At 47.6% G+C, this 16,763-nt stretch overlaps 1 protein-coding gene across 4 annotated transcripts in view; it reads right to left on the reverse strand.

Moving 5' to 3' along the window:
• CUL1 (cullin 1) overlaps positions 1–16,731 on the reverse strand; it is an 88,218-nt gene extending 71,487 nt beyond the window's left edge. The window contains exon 1 of one of the 4 annotated variants that reach the window (XM_027538723.1): positions 16,574–16,731. The gene's annotated coding sequence lies outside the window, so the exon portion shown is untranslated. Of the gene's footprint in view, positions 1–16,073; positions 16,260–16,346; positions 16,476–16,573 lie in introns of those variants that run through there. The other 3 variants (XM_027538722.1, XM_027538721.1, XM_027538724.1) reach the window with 3 other exon arrangements.
• Between the last annotated feature and the right edge of the window lie 32 nt (positions 16,732–16,763).

Raw genomic sequence — 16,763 nt, forward strand, 5'->3', positions numbered from 1 at the left:
GATGCTGAAAATGGGGGAGTCTGTGTATGTGGGGGCAGGAGGGATACAGGAAATCTCTACACCTTCCTCTTAGTTTTGCTGGGAACCTACAACTGCTTTAAAAAAGAAACAAGTCTTAAAAAAAAAATCAAAAAAATGAAAGTAGAGGCTCACTTTTGATCTTTAGGTTTTGCTCATAAAATAACTTGCATTTTATAACCTAGAAAACCTGAGTAAACAGAAAGCTAATGCTGAATATTAAATACTATATTTGCTCATTTTTCTTAACTGAAAATCAGTCTATTTTGCTAATTATTGCTATCTGAATAATGAATATGTTAATAACTGGATTTTACATTTATACCTGTTACTGTAAAAATGGAAAATATATCAATAACTGAAGTTCTTCTTTGTAAACAAAATATCTCACCCAGAACCTTCAGATTTAATAAAAGTAATACTGATCATGGGCTCTGCTCTGTGGCTCAAAAGCAGGGGTCTAATTCACAGCTGAATCCTCGGCACCAAACACAGTGCCCTGGCACAGTGGAGGTGCTCCAGAAATACTGGGTGCATGGCGACTCCAGATATTCACAGGACTCATCTAAATCCCTGATGATGCTTTAAAAAGCCTCCAAACCCGCCCAGCCCTTCAGCATACAGAACTACAGAGAGGCACGCTAGAGCATGTTAATTACATGTCACTTCATTTTCTTTTCTACCAGCACAGTAACAGTACTGAGAAAAACGGGGGTGAGGAGAGGCACACCATTTACATTATGTATAAAACTTAAGGGAAATTACTCAAATAGGCAATTAAAACTATAAAACTGATGGGACGGGAAGTGAAGAACCGAGCCCAGGACCCACCATTCTGGGGTAGGATGTGAGCAAACATATTTAAAGCTCCATGGGTTTGTTCTATGAGATCTCCTACTTTCTAAAAACTAGTAGAAGCTTTGAAATTACTAGGCCCTCACACTTACACTGAATGAGGAAATACAGCTACCGTGCCCTTGAGATCATTGCCCTTTTAATTCTACAAATAAAGAAATACGCTAATTCAACTCAGTCCCCAGAACACACACAATTTTATAACTATGAGGAATTTTGGATGTCATTAAGTATGGAATTTTGTCCTATGAACATCATAGGAATTAAGATACAATTTTTACTTTTGGTACTTGAATAATTAATAGGTCTTTTTAAATTCTAAAAATCCACACAAAAGCACTCAAAGCCTTAAGTATTGTTAAAGTTCAAGTTGATTCTTAATTCAGTCAATATATATACTCTTCCTACTCTAATGACTATGTGGCCCAGTGGACTGACACAAGCATGCCTGGCATCACTGCTTCAGGAAACCTGAAGATGACCAAACCACTTGATACTCAACAGGTACTATACAGACAGCAGCCCGGCGTGCTACAGTCCATGGGGTCAAAGAGTCGGACGCAACTGAGCGACTGAACTGAACTGACTATACAGACTGGCTTGTTTGTCCACGTAAACTAGTTTTAACTGTTAAGGACCAAGTTTCAGCTCTCCGTTTCAGCACAATGCTTTCACAGGCATATTAATTCAGCTTGCTGAATTAATCTAGCTTGCTGCTTGCATGTATTTCAATTTCAAGCATTTTCATTCACTTTAAAACAAGGGGGAAAAATTATTACATTTGATAATGATTATCTACACCATGCACGTTTTTCAAACTGAGGACTGCAATCCATTAACGTGTAGGCCATGAACCCAGCTTCAGTTCGGTTCAGTTCAGTTCAGTTCAGTCGCTCAGTCATGTCTGACTCTTTGCGACCCCATGAATCGCAGCACGCCAGGCCTCCCTGTCCATCACCAACTCCCGGAGTTCACTCAGACTCACGTCCATTGAGTCAGTGATGCCATCCAGCCATCTCATCCTCTGTCGTCCCCTTCTCTTCCCACCCCCAGTCCCTCCCAGCATCAGAGTCTTCTCCAATGAGTCAACTCTTTGCATGAGGTGGCCAAAGTATTGGAGTTTCAGCTTTAGCATCATTCCTTCCAAAGAACACCCAGGACCGATCTCCTTTAGGATGGACTGGTTGGATCTCCTTGCAGTCCAAGGAACTCTCAAGAGTCTTCTCCAACACCACAGTTCAAAAGCATCACTTCTGCGCTCAACATTCTTTATAGTCCAACTCTCACATCCGTACATGACCACTGGAAAAACCATAGCCTTGACTAGACAGATCTTTGTTGGCAAAGTAATCTCTCTGCTTATGAAACCAGCTTAGTCAATGGTAACTGGAACTTTTCAAAAAAGAGAAAAAAGAGCTCATAGAACATAATAAGGATTACTCAGAGCCATCTTTAATTCAATTATGTCTGTGTATATATAGAGTTAACCTACAAAATGTATTTCTTACTATAGAAACAATTCAAAAGGCACACGGTGACAAGACTCTCTGAGAGAGTTAACACAGAAGTGCACGTGGATGTCTGAGGGGACATTTCTGGCTCTGTAACTTACAATCTATATGAGCTTGGGCAGATTCCTTAACTTATAATGCCTATAATGACCTGCAATGATTACACTACCTATCTCACAAGGCTGTTGTGAGGCATAGATGAGTTATGCAAAGAAACTGTTAAGGGTACCAGACACAGTAAGCATCTGCTACTTTCCACGTTAACACTTCAACTTCAACACTGGAAAAGACCCTGATGCTGGGAAAGACTGAGAGTAGGAGGAGAAGCGGGTAACAGGATGAGACGGTTGGATGGCATCATCGACTCAATGGGCTTGAGTTTCAGCAAACTCTGGGAGACAGTGAAGGACAGGGAAGCCTGGTGTGCTGCATCTGTGGGGTCGCAAAGAGCTGGACATGACTTAGTGACTGAACAACAAAGGTTATCTGTCTTTGAAACCCCTAACACAGTATTTAAATAAAACAACAAAAAACTCAGGGGGAAATATCAAACTTAGAGTGCTTATTTTTTAAGTCAAAATGAAGTGATGTTGCCGGCAAACTGCACGATACTCTTGGACAGCAGAACACCAGGGGTACCTCCCCAAATTCCCACCAAAGCGGACCCACCATCAGAAGACAGGGAGCCTCGAGTTCTGACCGACCCGGGGATCCAGCCAGAGGCAGCTGCTCAAAGTTCAGCTTTTCTTTGAAATCTCATTCATTCTTAAAATTCAGCTGGTTCTCTGATTCCACCACCAAATGCACTTAAAAAAAAAAAAAAAGCTTTAAAAACAGTAGCTGGCAAAGTGTTTCCTCCCCGAGCTGGTGAGTGAACTGCTGCTGGGAGGGGTCCACAGAGTCTGCACCCCGGCCACCCCCTGCCGTCCTGGTGCCACAGTATCGTTGGGACCCGGGCCAACGCAGGCAGAAACACAGCAGGTTGCCTTCACCGCTGAGACAGTCAGGGTGCTGGCGGCACGGGGGACAGCTGCAGGCCACCGAGAGTGAAGTCTAGATGCCTTCGGCCGGCGAGGCAGCATGGCATGTCACGACCAGACGACACAGGTCTCTCCTCCTCAGTAAAGGATGCTACCACGCAGACGGTCACTTTCGTCTCCATGAAACGTTTCAAAGCTCAGGTCTCACAATCCTGTTCCACTAATGGCCAGATTTCCCCACGTGGCGCACGCTCTGCCCTGTACTTGGCCAGCGGTGGGCCCTGAAATACCATCTGCTGAGTCAGCAGATTTTGAAAGTTATCACGTCACTAAGTGAACAAGATCATTCAGCTAATCCAGGTGTTTCAAGCCTTTTCATTCCTTTTCTTTCCCCTACTCCAAATACATTAACCTTAAGTTCAAAACTCATGACCAGCAGCTCCCTCTAGCTAAGTGAATTTTCAAGACATTTCCCACTTCACTACAAATTGGTTCAAAAAGAATACACAGTCCCTCCTCTACACTCAATCTGATTTGGAGCTTCCACATTTGATTTGTTCTGAATAGTTTACCCATTCCTTCACCTTCCTGAGGTCTGAGAGATCTGCTGGCACTGTCTTCAGGTGCCTGGACAGCGCTCTGGCCACCCAGGGTGGTAACTAGCCCAAGGCACCCACTGCTCCGAGGGGTCTGAACCCTACCCCACTCCGTGCACATGTGCAATCAAAGCCGCCCAGTCCTGTTCAACTCTGTGTGACCCCATGGACTGTAGCCCAGCAGGCTCCTCTGTCCATGGGATTCTGCGGGCAAGAATACTGGAGTGGGTTGCCATGCCCTTCTCCAGGGGATCTTCCCAACCTAGGGATCCAACATGGGTGTCCGGCACTGCAGAAAGATTCTTTACTGTCTGAGCCTGACTTGATGATAATGTGTCCTGTTGAAAATGTTCTTTCCAGCTATGACAACATCAAGTAGTCAGAGATTTATAAATACCCGGCAAAGGATAAGAAGAGATACATAACACACTAAAGTGCTGTATTTAAACCTGGGCTTTGCACCTATCAAGGACAAACAGATTAAATTCAGTCTCTCAATTATCTGAGTAAGTCTTCTGGGTTCCTGAACACATGCCATTTGATAACCTTCAATAAAGGCTTTTTCCTTTTTTTGTGGCAGGAGGGGGATTTAAAAAAAATCCTGCTCCCCAATCTGACTCAAAACAATCTGGCCATGTCTATAACAAAGGTAAAAATTTGGTAAAACCTGTAACAGCTTCACCTAAGAAAACGATTCTGAAACTGACTGAAGCTTCTGGCATTTTTTTACTTGTGTTTGTTTTTAGATGAACTGATACTAGTCATATGTTTAAGTTGCAAAAACTTGTAGTGAATTTCCTTCATAATGTGCACTAACTTGTTTTTATGGTCACTGTAGAAGTACTGGCATTTTTTCAGGTTACTGTTTTAGGGACAGAAGAGAAAAAGCAGCTCCTTTCACTTCTACAGTAAGAATAAAGAACATCCTACATATTGAGATTGGTATTGATCTCTACTACCTGTGATGGGGGCGGTACTGTTCTCTCTACAGTCAAGCTCAAGTTTAGCAGGGGAAACCTCAGAGAAATGTCTGTCAAAATTCATGACTTCACATTAATTTACTGCAGTGTTAGAGAAGACTCTTGAGAGTCTGGTGGACTGCAAGGAGATCCAACCAGTCAATCCTAAAGAATCAGTCCTGAATATTCACTGGAAGGACTGATGTTGAAGCTGAAACTCCAATACTTTGGCCACCTGATGAGAAGAACTGACCCATTGGAAAAGACCCTGATGCTGGGAACAATTGAAGGTGGGAGGAGATGGGGACGACAGAGGATGAGATGGTTGGATGGCATCACCAACTCAATGGACATGAGTCTGAGTAAACTCCAGGAGTTGGTGATGGACAGGGAGGCCTGGTGTGCTGCAGTTCAAGAGGTCACAAAGAGTCTGAAACGACTGAGTGATCGTATATTTTCTCAAGCAAAGTTTTCAAGCTTATACTTCAAATAGCTTATTTTTAAAACCATCAAATCATGTTCCCAGTTGAAAATAAAGTATCTTTTTAAAAGAACATCAAAATCACAAAGTGCAGGTTTCCTCCAGTTTACCAAGTACTCGCATATATAAGAAAGGGAACTTTAGAGGACACGAGCTTCACAAAATGACACAAAAACTTTGCAAATACATATCTTACTGCAAAGTACAAATGCAATGAACTATGGAGAAAGACACCCTTAGTCTCTACCAGACTGTTAATAAAACACACAAATCTTCCTCTGCATTTGGGGGGGACGACCCTCTTTTTAATGTAGAACTACAGTTAGATTCACTGCTGCCAAGGAGTCATCTGAATGTGCTTTCAACTATTTTAAACTATGAAGGGAATCCACTGTCCTAGACACACACTCACTCACCTATAAATCTACCATAAAAAGCAACGTGGATGTTTCACCTTACACCACATCCATACTTTCAGACAGTTTGTTGATTATAACCTGTGAATTTTTTAATCACAGACATTTCCCACAAGTCAGCCTATCAAAAGGACATTTCTCATTTGTAATTTATTATAGATTAAATCTCAAAATTAACAGAACTTCTCCAAATTGGTTTGCCCTACTGAAATCGCATTGTTTCATGGGTAGAAGGTGTGAAGAACCAGGACAAGATTAAGAGCCAGCCCCCACACCAGCCACTTTCAAGTGAGAAGAGCCGCAGATCAGCACCGGGCACACACCTGACTTTGGGGATTTTCAGACTGTGAGATGGACGAGTGGAGAAGGGCTGGTGAGGATGGGAGTGCAGAGCCTACTCCAGCCGGTCACGGTGACGCCAACTTCTGCTGGGGACAGACCCTGTAGTTGGAGAGTCATGACAAATCCTGAACATGGGCAAGGAAGGCTGGGGACAGACCCAAACAAGGCAGAGCTGAGGACAGAGTATGTTGAAGGGAGAACTAATAAGACTCGGCAGTCACTTAATATAGAACATTCTCAGAGACAACGCTGTAAACTGAGAAGCTGAATGTGGCCTAGGGAGGCTGTGAGGGTGGGGAGGGCCACAGGGACACCCTGCAGGCTGGGGGGCAGGCTGGGGGGTGCGGTGGGCTCAGCCAGGAGGCAACCAGCTACCCTCGAAAAAGGTCAGAACTGCTCCAGCCAGAACATACCTGAAAAACCCCACAGCAAAGCGAACCAGATCAGAGAAGCCAGCCAAAGAGCCATCTCCTCAAAGACAATCTAACAAGCGAAGACCAAGATGATTCAAGAAAAAACAATGTGATCCCGGTCCAGAAGCTTGGAGAACATTGCGTGTTACAGCCCTTCCTAAAGGGGCCAAAAGCGCTCTGAAAAACACACCTGGTTCAGCTTCCCATTCTCACCCTGGGAACCACCGAGCGAGAAACGCAAAGGAACCCGTCTAAGTGTCAGGGAAGCTGACCTAGGAGAAGCCAGTCTGTGTTTCAATGGACTGGCGTGCTTTGAAAACTCCAGCAGTTTATAAACTTTAAAAAGTTCTGAAACATCTTTGTAGTTAATGCTACAAACCAGAATTTTCCAGGTTTAAAAAGGACTTTCAACGTACGTCACCTCCAAGAAACTGTGAACGACACGAGCTGAGGCTCTGCTGTTGGTCCTCAGTAGCGAGGACGGATTAATGCTGGTCCATGCGCTTAAAAAAAGATTTTTTAGACGCTTCCTATAATAGCACTTCGGGTTTATATTTAGACAAGGAATAAAGTGAGGCAGAAACCATTTCTAGACAAGTACATGTCTAACTCTGGACTTGGGAGGATCCTGCTCTCCACGTTCCCAACCCCATTCCTGAGAACTCTATAGTGTTTTAAGATGCTCAACGCTCTGCCTGAGAGCAAAGAGGCAAACACAGCATTTACTCCACACCTGGCCTCCCCTCCACGGCAAGGCATGTCATTTCTCACATTTGACTCTAAAATCGGTATGTCTCTACAAAGCAAAATGTATTCTTTACCATGGTAGTAGGGTTTTCTTCCCTCAGATGCTATTATTAAATCAAGGGTACAAAGGTCTGTACAGTCAAGACTATGGTCTTCCCAGTGGTATTGTGAGAGCTGGACTGTGAAGAAGGCAGAACACCAAAGAATTGAGCCTCTGAACTGTGGTGCTGGAGAAGACTCCTGAAAGTCCCCTGGACAGTAAGGAGATGAAACCAGGCAATCTTAAGGGAGATGAACCCTGACTATTCACTGGAAGGACTGATGCTGAAGCTGAAGCACCAGTACTTTGGTCATCTGATGCAAACAGCTGACTCATTGGAAAAGTCCCTGATGCTGGGAAAGATTGAGGGCAGAAGGAGAAGAGGGAGTCAGGGGATGAGATGGCTGGACAACATCACCGATGCAACGAACATGAACTTTGGGAAACTCTGGGAGATGGTGAGGGACAGGGAGGCCTGGCGTGCTGCAATCCGTGGGGTCGCAAAGAATTGGACACAACTGGGTAACTGAATACCACCACCACCACCACCTTATATACGTACACAGACCCTGTAAGATATGTATTTCCTATAAAATAGATGTCTCTCTATAAGGCCAGCAATGTTCATTAGCATATTAAAAGCCCCTCAGTATCCAACCTATCATTTCCTAAATGCATTTACTCACACATCTTCCCTTCTATAGGCCTTCCAGGTGGCACTGGTCATAAAGAACCTGCCTGCCAATATAGGAGACACAGGTTCGATCCTTGGGTCGGGAAGACCCCCTGGAGGAGGGCACGGCAACCCACTCCAGTATTCTTGCCTGGAGAATCCCATGGACAGAGGAGCCTGGTGGGCTACCGTCCACGGGGTTGCAAAAGAGTTGGACACGACTGAAGTGCACAGACACATCGCTTCCATCAGTATCTTACATATCACAGAACATAGATGGGCAAACACTGCTCTAAAATAAATGACAGAAAATGTAGGGAGTGGTAAAGCTGACTTGCTTTATTATAAAAGCAGGGACTGAACAATGCTTCAGAGTTTCAAGTGATACATGCATGATAGGCTTCACCATAAATGTCCGGTTAAATCGCAGATGTTCACAAACACAACACAGCCCCCTGCCCGGGCCAGAGGCACCGACACACGGACACCTGCAAAGGGGCCACTGAGGAGTGACTCCTGTGAAACCGCGCACCAGGCCACGCCCTCTCCAGCATTTGGGTCCCCTGTGGGGAGGCAGTCCTTACCCTCTGGTTTCAGAAGCCTCTATCTGATGTAGGTAAAGTGAGTCGTGTCTGACTCTTTGCGACCCCATGGACTGTAGCCCGCCAGGCTCCTCTGCCCATGGGATTCTCCAGGCAAGAATACTGGAGTGGGTACCTGTTCCTTTATCCCGAGGATCTTCCCGACCCAGGGATCAAACCTGGGTCTCCTGCATTGCAGACAAGATTCTTGACCTTCTGAACCATGACCGACTAGCAAACTATTCCTACATCGAGTGGCCAAGGCTACCTTTACCTTGGGAAGTGAAAGACTTATGTCCATAATGAGGTGTCTACCAGCAAAAAAGCAGAAAACTGTGTGTGTGGGGGGGAGGGGGGGAGGGTAGGGAGCGGGGAGCAGTTTCAAAGCTGCCAGAGGGGTCCAGCCCCAGTCTCTGGCACATTCTACGTGCTGAGGAATGGTGGTTATTACTGCATTGCAAGATGATCCGCTAGACAGGAGTGGTGCACTCAGAAGAAACTAATCTCTGGCTTTTTTCTTCCCTACCCTCCCCCAAACCGAAGCCCGCCAGTTCCCAAAGTATGGTAAAGCGCTTCCAGCCTTCATGTCTGGGACGCCACTCGGGGCTGAACTGCGTTCCCTGGTTTCTCAGCCTCATCCCCACCTCAAACCTTTCCCTCCAGTCCGTCTAGAGCAGGCCTCCCTGCCTCCTGCAGGAGGGCCTCCGGGCTCTCTGGCCTCTCCCCCACGTCCTGACTTTCAGATGCTTCCTCAGCACGCTTAACTATGTTAGCTACTCGGGGACACATTTCTGTGCACCTGTTCTCTCAGGCAGCCAACAGCATTCCTAGTTTGTGTCATTCAGAATACATTTATTAATCACTAATAACGTTTTAATATTCCAAGCCATGGCATAAAGTGTGTCAAGAGAATTTGTTTTTTCTAATCTGTAGCAAATGCACCTTCTTAGGCATGATGACAGTAGCTTTCAACATCCATCTACTACGGCTAGGAGTTGTGAAGTCTACAAAAAAAGGATAGGAAGGTCACACTTCCACACTGAAGAAATTTGTTAGTACATAATCCAGTTACAATTCAACAAAATTCCAGAACGAGGGCGTGGAGTATGAGGGGATCCAGAGACACTGAAGGACGAAGATGGGAGGATGGGAAGATGAGCCCTGCAGGGAGAACCAACGGTCAGATATCTCACCCTTAACCCTTCGCGTCAACACACCTGCAAGGGACCTGCTGCAAGGAAAGCAGAAACCCAAGTGACCCAGCACTGAGTGAGTGAGCAGAAACATCACTGCTTCTATTGTCTTTTGTCTTCATAAGCTAATCCACTGCATTATAAATACATGTGCACTGTAGAAAAATATAAGCCAAAAGAATAAACTAAAAATAACCCATAATTCCACTACTCAGAGATAATCACTATAAACACTTTGGCTTATTAAAAAAAGTACACACACACTAAAAAAAGAAAATTTTAGACATTACATATATTGTTCTGCAGCGTGTTTTGGTCTCACTGAAAACAGAATTACAGAAATGCAAAGATTTATCTAAAAATGCTGAGATCATAACCCTTAACAGCAAAACGTGAAAACAAATGTTCAATAGGAAGGCATTAAATAGTGCACCCGTGGCACAACATTAACCCATCATTTTTTTATTTTCTTAGACTGAATCCCTAAAAGTAGATTAGATATTTATATTTCAAAGTGCAAACACACACACACACACACACATTTACATGGTTCTTGCAGAAAAATTATTCTTTTTCAGGCGATGACTGGATGAACTCATTTCTTCATATCCTCACCAGAAGTGGCTTATTTTTCAATCTATGCCAAAATTTAAAACAAACAGTACTCACTGATTTGCTTTCCCATGAGTACTATTAGTAAAGCTGAATTTTTGTTTCTTGAGCCTTCTTTAAAAAAAAATTAACAGTTTGCTCATTTCCCCCCATAGTGGCAAAGGAGGTGGAAGGGGTATCTTTATCTTACCTCTATAAGCCGTCTTTTTTTTGTAAAGACAGCAAATTTATCTGAAAGGTACACTACTTCTTTCCATTTGTCATTTGCTTTTTAATTTTGTTTGTGGCATTTTAACATACAGAAGTTTAATTATTCTCAAGTAATCAATGGAGACTTTTCCTTCACAGTTCCTGCTTTTGGGGTTATATGCTGAGAGGACTGCTCCATCCTGAGATCAATTGCATTATCTTTTGGTCCTTAAAAATCTGGGTTGGGGGGGACACTTTAATAGCACACAAGTTCTCCATCCTAAAATCACAACCATTTTTATTACTTTTAAATATTTTCAGCAGTACACACACACACATTCTAAGCATACATTTCATACAATCTGTTTTTCAAAATATTCTCTGCCATAGGCCTTTTTAAAAAAAATCACAGCTTACTAGATTTAAACAGTCTTCAATGGTTTTATAAGGCCAGTGAGTCACATCTCACCCCACTTAACGATAGTCCCAAAGTCCAGAGCTGTTCACCTTGTCCCGCAAGTATCCAATCACTCTCCTTTAACGTCCCCCAGTTACTAAAACACTAAGAAGAATAAGCTCATTCTTGGTAGGCAACCCAGTTCTGCATAATGAATTCTGTCCTAATTATCAATAGGAAGGTATCAATCTTGAGAGCATTTCTACCTTGCTTCCTTCTTCTCTTCTACCTTCATATAAATCAGAGCACCTGGGTAAAAGCTGGAGCCCTGGAGTCACCCTCATTTTAACTCAGGTCTGGCCACCGAAGAATTGATGCTTTTGAACTGTGGTGTTGGAGAAGACTTTTCAGAGTCCCTTGGACTGAAAGGAAATCCAACCAGTCCATCCTAAAGGAAATCAGTCCTGAATATTCATTGGAAGGACTGATGATGAAATTGAAACTCCAGTACTTTGGCCACCTGACGTGAAGAACTGACTCATTTGAAAAGACCCTGATGCTGGGAAAGACTAGAAGGCAGGAGGAGAAGGGGATGACAGAGGATGAGATTGTTGGATGGCATCACCGACTCAACGGACATGAGTATGAGTAAACTCCAGGAGTTGGTGATGGACAGGGAGGCCTGGTGTGCTGCAGTCCACGGGGTTGCAAAGAGTTGGACACGACTGAGCAACTGAACTGAACTGAACTGGCCACTGAGTAGGCCTGACCTTAACCACCCAAGGCCTCGGCTTCTTCCCCAAAAGACTGTCAGGGAATTAAATAACAGCAGCTCTCACCTGAGGGGCTCCGTCAAGATGTGAAAGTGTTAGTTGTTCAGTCATTTCCAACTCTGGGACCCCGTGGACTGTAGCCCGCCAGGCTCCTCCATCCATGGGATTCTCCAGGCAAGAAGACTGGAATGGGCTGCCGTTTCCTTCTCCAGGGGATCTTCCCGACCCAGAGATCAAACACAGGTCTCCTGCAGGGCAGGCAGATTCTTTACTGCCTGAGCCACCGGGGAAGCCCCCAGATGTGAAGCGGGGAGGATGTTCAGGAACAAAGTGTGAGTTACTGGAGCTAACCCACGCACCTGCGCAAGGGCCGCGTGCCTGTCACAAGGCCCCACGCCTCCAAGAGGTCTGCCCGGTGGGAGAAAGAAACCACAAGTCCAGGCCAAGGTGAGGTGCTCCAACAGTGACCGGCGGGGCCTCAGGGACCCCAGGAAAGGCTCCCCCCAGGATGGCGCATCAGGATCTTCCAGAGGAGCAGGAGCCTGCTGGGTGACGGGAAGGGGACACGGTACTGGAGGCCGAAAGAGAGCCAGAGGGCAGCAGGGCCACTTCTGGGAAGGGGGCTGCCATGATGGGGGAAAAGGCAAAGACTCCACTCACCTGATCCAAGGGTCCCAAGGACCAAGCCTGGGCGTCACAACCCTGCTTTCAAACACGAAGAAGGGTACGCTTTATGGGGCGGTCCAAATGTTGTGAACGTTAAAAGCTATGGCATTCCCATGGAATCCACACACTTTGAACGCCTGAAGAAAACTGAAGTCAACTGAAAACCATCTCACTTTATAAACAAGAAGTAAGATGTTTTTCACCTCTAGATCCAACGACATCCTACATCTTCTCAAGCAACACATTCTATACTCATGCGAAAAGAAATAAAGCAGACGTTTTTCCTAGAAGCTATATTCTTGTGCATAAAAAATTTTAAAGCCACCAAACACCACAATAATCCTGTTTATAGTGTGTATTATTAAATGGACAGATTACGAAGCTTAAAATCCTTAGTAATAAACTGAAGGTTTTATTTAAGTTTATTCCTCGTTTCACATTCGTGTCTCAGTTTTGAGAGGCAAATGAAGGAAAACAATTTGTTGAGAAACTACTCAATAGCACCCCACCAAAACAAACACACACACACACAAGAACAAGATAAACTTCAAATGGGTCCTTAAAAACATTACATTCTTTTCTCAGGTATAACTAAAAGCTCAAAATTCATTCTGAGTCTGGACAGTTTATTCCAGACTCAATTGCTGAGGCCCATGGCCTTGGAACCTATGGAGGGCTGAAATACCAAAAAATAAAACACAAACACACTCCTTTAATTTTTGGCACCCTGATTTTCAACTTGAAGGACAGCAAGTAACTACTCTTCAATCTAAAGCCCATTCGTTTGAATTTTCCTTGCAGAAAAAAAGGCATACTATGCTTGCTGGGCAAACTGGGAGCGAACTTCTGATCAAAAGGCATTCAGGGACTCAAGAAAGGTCTCTCCTGTGAGAAAGGTCACTGGGCCTCCAGGACCCAGAGTCCTCTTAACAGGGAGGAGTATCAACTGACCAAAGGATTTCACCTCAAAGCTATGGTGGCAACATTTAACCTGAGGCAAAGACCTCAATCTTGTTTAAACACACACACACATAAATTTTAAACATCTGTACTTAAAACTAGTTTTGAGGAAAAGGAAGGAAATTAAAGTTTCACAAGTTGCTTTCTTGGCACCCTCCTGATCTTTCAGAGCCGAAGAAAGCCTGAGCATTTTTCCGTCAAGCTCTGTGTTAGTTCCCGGGGATGCGGTAGGAACAATTTATTAAAAAAGCTCACACCCTTATCCAATGTAAGTGCGGTGACTGCTTCTGTAGCCAAAATCTGAGGTGGTCAGATTATTCCAGATTTCTTCATTCAAAAAGCAAATGATGTACCCCTGACCAAGTTCTATGCTCCTCTGGGGATGCAAAAAATAAAGAATATGTCTTGCCTTCAAGAATTCAGTCTGTAAAGTATGGGAAGTAAAGCTGCATTGACAACCCAGACTAAGCTAATTATCTCTAGAGGATAATAATCAGTAAGAGACAAAGGAGTCAACATATCTGTAATATATGTATATTAGAGCTATGAATCAACAGAGCTGTAACATCTAAGGAAACTGCAGGACATTACCAGGTATCACCAGGCTGTTAGTTACCCACATGGTGGGTTTACCGCCACATGGGGGCCTGCCTCCAAGGACATGAATCAGTGGCCCTAAGAGTTGCTGCTGTTGTCACTCAGTTGTGTCCGACTCTTTGCAACCCCGTGGACTGCAGCATGCCAGGCTTCCCTGTCCTTCACTATCTCCCAGAGTTTGCTCAAATTCATGTCCACTGAGTTGGTGATGAGAGGATAGTATGAACTGGTGAAAACCCCTAATAGTACAGCTAAAGAGGTTTTTTTTTTTTTTCCCTTTTGTTAAAATAAGTTTTTAAAAGATGATTCCAATGACAAAAAAAGTTAAATATTTTTAGAGAGTATTTCAGCCAACCCTCTAGAGCTTAATGAGCACTCTCTCTAGAAACCTCCAAAAATGGGCATAATAGAGTTAAAGCAAGCTAGTCTCCTGCATGCTGTATGCATGCCTCGGAATTTGAAATGCGTTGCAACTATTTCGACTTACCAGGGAAAGCAACAGAACTTTTAAGTAAATTTTTCCCCAATACCCAAGGACACTTTTAGATCAAGAGAATATTAGGTCCAAATTTTTTAGATAAATTTTTTTTTTCTTAAACAATGATCCCTATTTTTTCTACACAATTCATAAACGCTGCAGGATTTCAGAAAACCAGGTAAGACAGGGTGGCCACAAAACGAAGCGTTAAACTTATACCTGGCCATGCTTTTGCAGACTGCTAAAGCTATGCTGAGGTCTAGAAGGTGGGGGCTTCAGGTAAAAGTGAATTTCAGTCCCTTCTGTCACTCCGATGAGTGCATTTCCAAAACTGCGTGACCCCTGACTCCACTAACTTGGACTGTTTTAATGCCACTGCGCGAAGAGCAATTACACAGAGCAAATAAACACTTAACTGCAATTCCTCATTTGCACCCTCACCACTAACTCCAGCTGCGAACTGTGAGCAACGACAGTGATCCAATCCGAAAAGAGGATCCTATTTTTGGCAGAGAGCTAGCTAAAGGGAGAAAACCCTCAACTTTGGAGGATTAGGCTCAAGAAACGTTCACCATGCGTTTCTCCCCGGAACCACCAGCACACCGGGGGCCGGGAGGGGCGCGCGGGGCGACCCCTGCACGCGGCCGGCCGGCACCCGGGTTACCTGCGGGGTCAGCGCGCGCTCCCGCCGGGTGCAGGGCCGGGGGCGCGCCGAGGCGGCGGCGCAGGCCCGGCCCGACTCGCGGGCGCTCGGCGGGCGCCGCGGAGGGGGGCGGGGGGGGCGCTCCGTCCGGTTCGGTCGCCGCACTCGCATCCCTGCGCGCCGCCCCAGGCCCGCTCCCCGAGGAGAACCGGGCAAAGGGGCGACTGTTACCCAATAATAGCGCCCTACACAGTCGCAACAATGCGGGCGGGGAAACCCGGGAGCCGCGGGGCAGGGAACCGGAAAGCAGAGAGAGCCCGGCTCCGCGGCTCCTCCGGCGTGCGAGCCCAGTACTTTACTTGAGAACACGAGTCGGGGGCAAGCGACGCTCGGGGGAGCGGTGGGTCCCCAGAGGGGCCGAGGGAAAGGGGGCGCGGGTCCGGGCGCCCCGTGGTTGAGGGGGGGTGGTGGTCGCTGCCTCAGGAGAGGTGAGGCGCGCGCGCGCGACTGCCCCGGGGGCCGCTCGCCCGACCGGCCCCGCGGCCCGAGGCGGGTGCGCTGGGAAAGGGGCGGACGCCACCAGGCCGCCGCCTCGGGCGCGATGAATCGGGCTTTTTTTTTTTTTCCCCAGTGCGTAGTCCGGGCCTGGGCCGCCCCGAGCCCGCGTCCGGGGCCGCGGCCCGGCCAGGCCCGAGCCGGCCGGGGTGACTCAGGGCCAGGCCCCGCGCGGGCGCGCGCGCGCGCTCCCTCCCCTCCCGCCCCCGGCGCCCTCTGCCCACGAGTGCCCCGGCCCCCGCCGCCATTCCGCCCGGTCGCGGCTCGGCGCCTCAGGCCTCTCGCCCGGCGCCTGAGCTCGGCCGCCGCGGCCCCAGTCACTGCGACACCGCGGCTCCGGGTCGGGCCTGCGCCGCCGCCGCCGCCTCCCCTCAGCCCCGGCGCCGCCGACAACTCACCCGCATTTCCCGGCTGCCTAAATGGCTCCGGCGACGTCTCCACCTGGTCGCTGGGCCCGGCCCCGGTTAAATCCCCGTCCCGCCAAGGTCTCGCCGCGTCCCTCAGCCGCCGGGGCTGCCCCGCCTGGAGCTGCGTGCGACACGGCTCCCGCCTCCTCCTCCTCCTCCTCCCGGCCCGCCCGCCGGCCCTCCTCCCGCCGCCGCCGCCGCCTGCACCACGCAACCTCCGCCCTCTCGCCTTCCCTTCGCCGCTCCCCGCCCTCCCGGCCTCACCGGCTCCGGCTCCCGCGGTGGAGAAGCTGGTGGGGGAGGGCCGGAACGCTCCGCCATCGGCGTCCGGGGCGGGGGAGCCGGGAAACCGTCGCCGCCATCTCCCCACCAGCCCCGCGGAGCGGGAGGGGCCCGGAAAGCTCCCGCCCGCCGTGCCCCGGCCTCGGGTTCTCCCCACCCCGCCCGCCGCCCCGCGCCGCCGAGGCCCCGCTCGCGGGGCTGCTCTCTACCTGAAAGCCCCCGCGGGGCCCTGGCCATGGACGCCGCACCCTCCCCGGACAGGCGCACCGGATCCTCCTCCAGGTTTTACAGCCTCCCTGGCCTTGGGGGCCGCCTCTGAGGACCCGGCTTCCCGCCACTTTGGGCCGAACGAGGAGGGGGCGGGGGTGGTCACCTTCCTAGGTCGGGGCCCCAGCCTGA

The sequence above is a fragment of the Bos indicus x Bos taurus genome, chromosome 4, assembly GCF_003369695.1.
Source record: "Bos indicus x Bos taurus breed Angus x Brahman F1 hybrid chromosome 4, Bos_hybrid_MaternalHap_v2.0, whole genome shotgun sequence".
In the NCBI taxonomy this organism is placed as follows: Eukaryota; Metazoa; Chordata; class Mammalia; order Artiodactyla; family Bovidae; genus Bos; species Bos indicus x Bos taurus.